Genomic DNA, 6,141 nt, shown 5'->3' on the forward strand with positions numbered 1-6,141 from the left:
GAAGCATCTGTTCCCAGGCAGAGTTGTTGTATCTGCGAGGGTGATGGACAGTTCCCTCCTTCGTCCACAGGGGTCACGGGAGTCCTGTGAGAAACACAATGGACCCTCCAGAGGGAGAGAGGGGAATAGGCTGGGGCAAGGGGAGAGGGTTGGCTTGAATCCTGGGTGGTGGTCACCAGTCTGAATCCACCTCTGTCCCGTCTAGGCCTTTGGTCCCAATCAGAAGTCTGTGGAGCTCAAGGGGACAATAGCAGCACCATGCCCAAGAAGGTCCCAGAGAAGAACCAAGTAAATGCTGGGGTGTTTTCAGTTGTACCCATTTCTGAAGACCTGTTGCTCTCTGGGCAGCACAGTGTCCTGACCTATGTGTGTTGGGTATATCCTGGGGTCCGTGTGTGCTGTCATTTCCCGTTCAAAGTGGCAAGTCTTCATGCAGAGCTTACAGGCATCTCTGTTTCCAGATCATCACCTTGTGGTTGTGTTGGTGGAGCAAAGGCAGAGTTTGTGTTCAGGGCATGACATTCAAGGGGAAACCAGGCTGGGAATACTGTGTGATTCTGAAGTCCTTAAGGACACACGTGCGTGGGCCTGGCTGTTTGCACACACTGAGCAGTGGGCAGGTGCTATTGTTGGGAAGGAAGTGTCTCCGTTGCACAATGGCAGACATCTGTCTCTTACCGTCGTGCACATCCAGCATCCGCATATGTTGTTCTGGTAGGGATGAAACACCTCTCAGTGCATCTGCAGCATGAAGGGTTTAAGCTGTCATTTCCTTAGTTGTATAAACACCTGACACAGGGCTGTGGTCCCTTCATTGATCATTAGTGTAGGGGTCTGCCCTTGTCCTCTGCAGTTTAGAAACTTGTGGGTAACACTCTTGTCTGGTCTGGGAGATGAGAATGAAAGAAGAAGTGGCAGATGCCGGAGGCAGGTGTAGAGGGTTCGTTGGAATGTTGCTCAGTCACTTCCAGGTAGAAAAGCTTCTGTCTTTTCCATGGTGTGGGTCAGATACAGATGCTGGAGCGTCCTCCACAAGAACCAGTGATGGTGCCCACAGGTCTCTCATGGCATGAGGGAGTGAAGACTGCTAAAGACATGGTAACTTTCTTCTGGTTGTTCCGTATTTAGAATTGATGTACCTTGTCTTCCAGTCATACTGAGAGGGTTGTAGATTCCTTGTGGTGTCCGAGAGCTGGCCTCCTCCAAAAGCTGGGCACACCAGATGTTGCACACACATGGTACGGAGATGATGTTCTGTGCTCTGGGAGGGATGAGGCCTGCTCTTAATGTGAGGAATTGAGGATGTATGTCAGAGAGAAGGGAGGGACACACTGATGACAGGACTTAGACCGTGTGTTCTGTATAAGAGAAGAACTAGAAAGAAGGGAGGGAGCCCTGAGTCACACAGAAACAGGAGGTTGTGGATGCTGAAAAGGCTGGAGGTGCTCAGGGAGAGGCTGGGCTTCTCTCAGGGAGGGTGAGGCCGTTCCCGGCAGGCCAGCAGCTCGAGAGTGAGTGTGAGGACACTGTGCGGTCCACACTGACTGCTGCATGTGTTCACTCACAGAGTGTGGATCACGCTGTTATTTGTCTCAGAATGTCATTTTTGCCATGAAGCCATTCACTCATAGTCTGTGAAGAGTGTTGTTTCCCTGAATTTATGAAAATTCTGAACCATGTGAAAGAGTGTCGTGGAGATTTGGGAAATTTAACTTGGTCTTTGGGGATTCTTGTCTGGCTGACTTTAAGTCCAGCAGCGAGAAAACATGAAGACAAGACGGAGAACCAGTGAAGCGTGGCCGCCCTGGCCTCAGCCCGAGTCAGACTGTTAGTGGGAGAGTCAGGGTTGGCCAGGGGCTGCCCTAGCTGGAGCCCTGTCACCAGGCCTCCGCATCTGCATCACCACCCTGACTGCAGATGTGCACTTCGCTGGGATTTCAGTCCCAGTGTCCAGATTTGCCTGTGTTCCTGATTTATCAACCCAAATACCAGCTCTCAGTGGGGCCTTCTCAGGGCTTCAGCTTTTATTTTAATCTGTCATTGAGAGAGCATATTGGATTCTGAGGTCACTAGAGCAATAGGAGTTGTAGTACATAAAGAACCTGCAGGGGCTCCTGGGCGACTCTGTTGGTTAAACAGCAGAATCTTGATTCCTGCTCAGGTTATGATCTCGAGCTTTTGAGATTGAGCCCCAAGTCGGGCTCAGTGCTGAGTGTGGAGCCTATCTGGGATTCTCTCTCTTTCTCACCTCTCCCCACTTCCCTCTTTGCTCACAAGTTTATCCATTCTCTGTCTCTGTCTCAAAAAGAAAATATTTGGGAAAGTGTCTGGTCTCTGACCATTCACTGTTCTCATGTTTAAATGAAAATAGCTCCATACCGATGAGTGTCAAAATATGTTCATTTAAGTCCACAAAATACACAAAGAGTGTAATACCTGAGCCCAGACAGTGGCAATTCTCATTTCAAAGATAAAGCAAAGAGCCTCCTTTTTCTATTAAATTTCACGTCCTTGCCACAATGAAGGAAAAGATAGCTAAGAGAATGGGTACAATCAGAGGTTTATATGTGAGATGTGAAGAAAATTACTTCTATTACATATAGGCTCGCAGAAGTGGCCACACACTCAAATGTTCATCCCAGGCCTCAGATACACTATGGGAGGTAGAGAACATTTGGGGAAACCTAATGTCCCATTGTACTAACCCAATCCTTTTGCCTTACAGGCTAATTATTTTGTAATCTGAAGACTTCCTTGACCTCCAACAACCAGGCTCCAATGAGTTTATATTTAATAAAAATATGCATGTTTTCTGCCTGGTGGTCTGAATGTTTTCCCTGTCCATCCTGTCCCCTGTGCTTTGTCTCTCTTGGTATCCCCCCAATAAACTGTTCACGGTTCTGTCTCTGTGTCAGCGTCTGCCTTCAGGGGGATACCTTCGAGGGCACAGAGTGAAGCCTTCAAACACAGATAACACCCTGGCAGCACTGGGGGGATGAAGGATAGAGCAAGATCACCCTTTGTGGTACCTCCACTGCAAGGGACCCGAGGAACACTTCTGAGGAGGTTGCCCAGGTTAAATTTAGATCCGCTGGTTTTGTATTAACTCTAGTGACAGATCGTCTTGAGCACATAGACCCTGCTAGTTTGGGGGGAGGGTAGTGATCAGCCAGACAGGTGGCTGTCCCCAGGCAGTGGTCTGCTGTGACAGCAGACAATAAGGTGTTTGGAGAGGCCCTGAGAACCTGGTGAGGCTCTGAGAACCTGGAGGCCCTGCATTAATCCAGGTTTTGTGCAGTGGTTTCACCTTAACAGCTGCCCCCCAGCCACAGGGGGGCCTTGAGTGGAGCTGATGGTGGCAGTTTTCTTGGTGAGACCCATGATGCCTCACAGTCCTCCCACAATTTCCCTGTTGAGGGATGGACAAGGCACAGGTCAATGAGAGGAGACCCATCCCATCCTCAGCAGCAGGAGAAGTTGGGGGTATGCTTCTGGCACCTTTTAGGCCCTTTTTGCCAGACCCTTCTGTGGCAGAGCTGCTGGATCCCGCGAAGCCTTCCTTCTTCCCAGGTCATGGATGCAGCCATCCTCCAGAAGCTTTGGGGTCATGGCTGGGCCACCGAAGTATCAAGGTCTGTCTGTCCACATGCTGTCCAGGAGGGACTGGTAACTGCACTGCGGCAGTCAGGGTCAGCTTGAGCACCTTTGTAAATGGGATTGTCATGCCCTGTGGCAGGGCCTGGGCCAAATGAGGGCAGGTGAGATGGGGAGACAGGACAGTTGGTTCCCTGTGGTGTTCCTGGACAGAACTGCACAGAGCGGGAGGCCTGAGGGTCTGCAGAGTGATACAGAGACTGTCAGGGTGAGACCCTGAGTGAGTGGTGGGGGGATTGGGCAAGTGCTAGAAAGGGACAGGAAGTAAGGGAGACAGGGTAGAGAGAAGCAGAGACAAGAATTTCAAGGGTGAAAAGAGGTTTCTGGTCTAGGTGTGTGGAAGTTGAGCATTGACCATGTTGGAGGATGTCTAGGTAGGGGCTCTGAGCATTTGGACCAGAGAAGGTGGGAATCCTGGGCATGAGATTTCCCTGAGCCCACAGCTCAGACCTCTCTAGGGCTGAACTGTGCAAAGGCCGTTTCACTTGGGAAGATGGGCGCACCTCTTTTTGCATGGGGTTGTGGGGCCAAGCCTCAGGATCTGTCAGGGAGAGAGACAGCACCCTCTCTGTCCCTTCAGCTGAGATGTCCTGACCTCCAGAATTGCTGGGATTCCTAGGGTGACCAGCAGAGGGAGCCTGTGCACCTCCAACAGAAAGGGGGTGGGCTCTCTGCGTGTGCAGCCATGGCCAGCAGAGGGTGTGCCATGGGCTTTTCTGACCCAAGGGGCCTCACCAGGAAGGGCTTCTGTAGCTGCCCAGGGATCCAGGTCCAGTCAAAATGACCCGGTTAAAGAGCTAGAGCTGTATTTCCAGCCGGTTCCCCCGATGCCCTGGGGAGACCGTGGGGCCTTTGCAGCAACTTCTTGCCTCCCAAGGTGTGACGGAGACGCTGCTTTGTTGGCTGAGTGCTGAGGAGGGGGCTCTGGGAGCTTCCCCAGGACGTGCTAGTAGGTGAGAAAGTACAGGCGATTACATACTTGGGCTCTTCCCAGGGTTTGCTCCTCGTTTTCCCTGAGGGCACTTGAACTAGCCCTATTTTACCGAGGGGTTTCTGGATTGAGTGGTCAGGGGACACCACATCAGGAATGCTGTGGTTGGTTTGTTACCGATGCCGACTTGCTTCTGGGGAGAAATCGTGACTCGGCTTCCGAGGAACTGGAGCTACATTGACTTGGGACAGGAATAAAGGAACTGCTGACCTTCAGGACCTTCTAGAAGGAGGAGCTTGCAAAAAACCATGCAAAAAGAGGCGCACCCATCTTCCCAAGTGAACTCTCTGAGTTCTGCTAGACGCAGTGCCCCAGGTAAAAGCACAGACTGTCCTGCACTGAACCATGCTTTTATTACTTTTCAGTGTTTATTGTTTCCAACAATGTTACAGTAGTTGGAAAACAAGTGCAAACCTGACAGGTACCTGATACCATAAACTTTCCTTCATTTAGCATTAAATTTATAAGGAAAACAGGAATTGTTTTATTTATCCTTTCTGGTCTTCACTGGAAGGAAACTCATCAATAATATCTTCATAACGTGCCTTTTGCCTCATCTCCTTTTCTCTGTTTTCTTTTTAAATGATTTTATGCAAGTACAGTGGTGAGGAGGGGGGAGGCGGAGGCAGAGGGAGAAGGTGACTCAACACTGAGTGGGAACCCCAACGTGGGACTCGATCCCAGGATCCTGACATCAAGACCTGATCCACCCAGGTGCCCCTGCTAATCTCCTTCTTTTCAACTGAGATTTGCCATGTTGTCTATTTTTCTCATAAGCCAGTAACAATCTTCAGCAGTTTTAAATTGGTTGCAGTTCAGTAAGAGCTCTTTCGCAGGATTCCACTGAGACTTCTGTTCAAAGTGTCAAGACCACTTCTCAATATGCAGAAGATTGTACTAAGCAAAATTTGTGAATCAGTGTTTGAAGAAAAGCTGCTGCTATTTGTTGAAGATATTAAAATAGATTCTTAGAATCCACTGATTCATGCACTTCCCACTTTTTTCTTTTCCTTTGTTGCTTATTTCTAATTCAGATATCATATAGATCTTCTTGAGTTTTCCATGCCTCACACGTACTTTCAAGGTTCCTTTGTGACTTGTAAAGAAAACAGACCTTCTGGTGAGCAAGCAGCTTTGTGTTCCTTCAGGATTTGTTGTTTACATCTTTTAACATTTCCCACCCATTTGAAACTATCATGCCACCTTGGCATATTACAAAAGAAGTGTAATCTATATGCATCTGTATGATTTCATGTAATTATAGTATATTTATTTATTTGAGATTTTCTGTTCATGACTAAGGCCTGAGAATATCTCCCAATTTCATTGAATTTGGAAAAATCATATATCCCTAGAATGAAATTTTGAAAGTTTGCATATTAGAATATGGAATATGAAAGATGCATGTTTGCATCTCCTAAATGGAGATGACGTCACTCTTAAGGTTATTTGCTGAGCAAGGTGCAAGTGGACGTAATCATTGTGGGGGAAGAAAA

General features: G+C 48.6%; 1 long non-coding RNA gene across 1 annotated transcript; it reads left to right on the forward strand.

Annotated features, from left to right (window-relative positions):
• Positions 1-206: 206 nt before the first annotated feature.
• Positions 207-2,907, forward strand: LOC131819671 (uncharacterized). Its single transcript, XR_009349279.1, has 2 exons — positions 207-288; positions 2,726-2,907. It is a non-coding gene; the product is annotated as an uncharacterized LOC131819671 (long non-coding RNA).
• Positions 2,908-6,141: the final 3,234 nt, after the last annotated feature.

The sequence above is a fragment of the Mustela lutreola genome, chromosome 17, assembly GCF_030435805.1.
Source record: "Mustela lutreola isolate mMusLut2 chromosome 17, mMusLut2.pri, whole genome shotgun sequence".
NCBI classification, from domain to species: Eukaryota; Metazoa; Chordata; class Mammalia; order Carnivora; family Mustelidae; genus Mustela; species Mustela lutreola.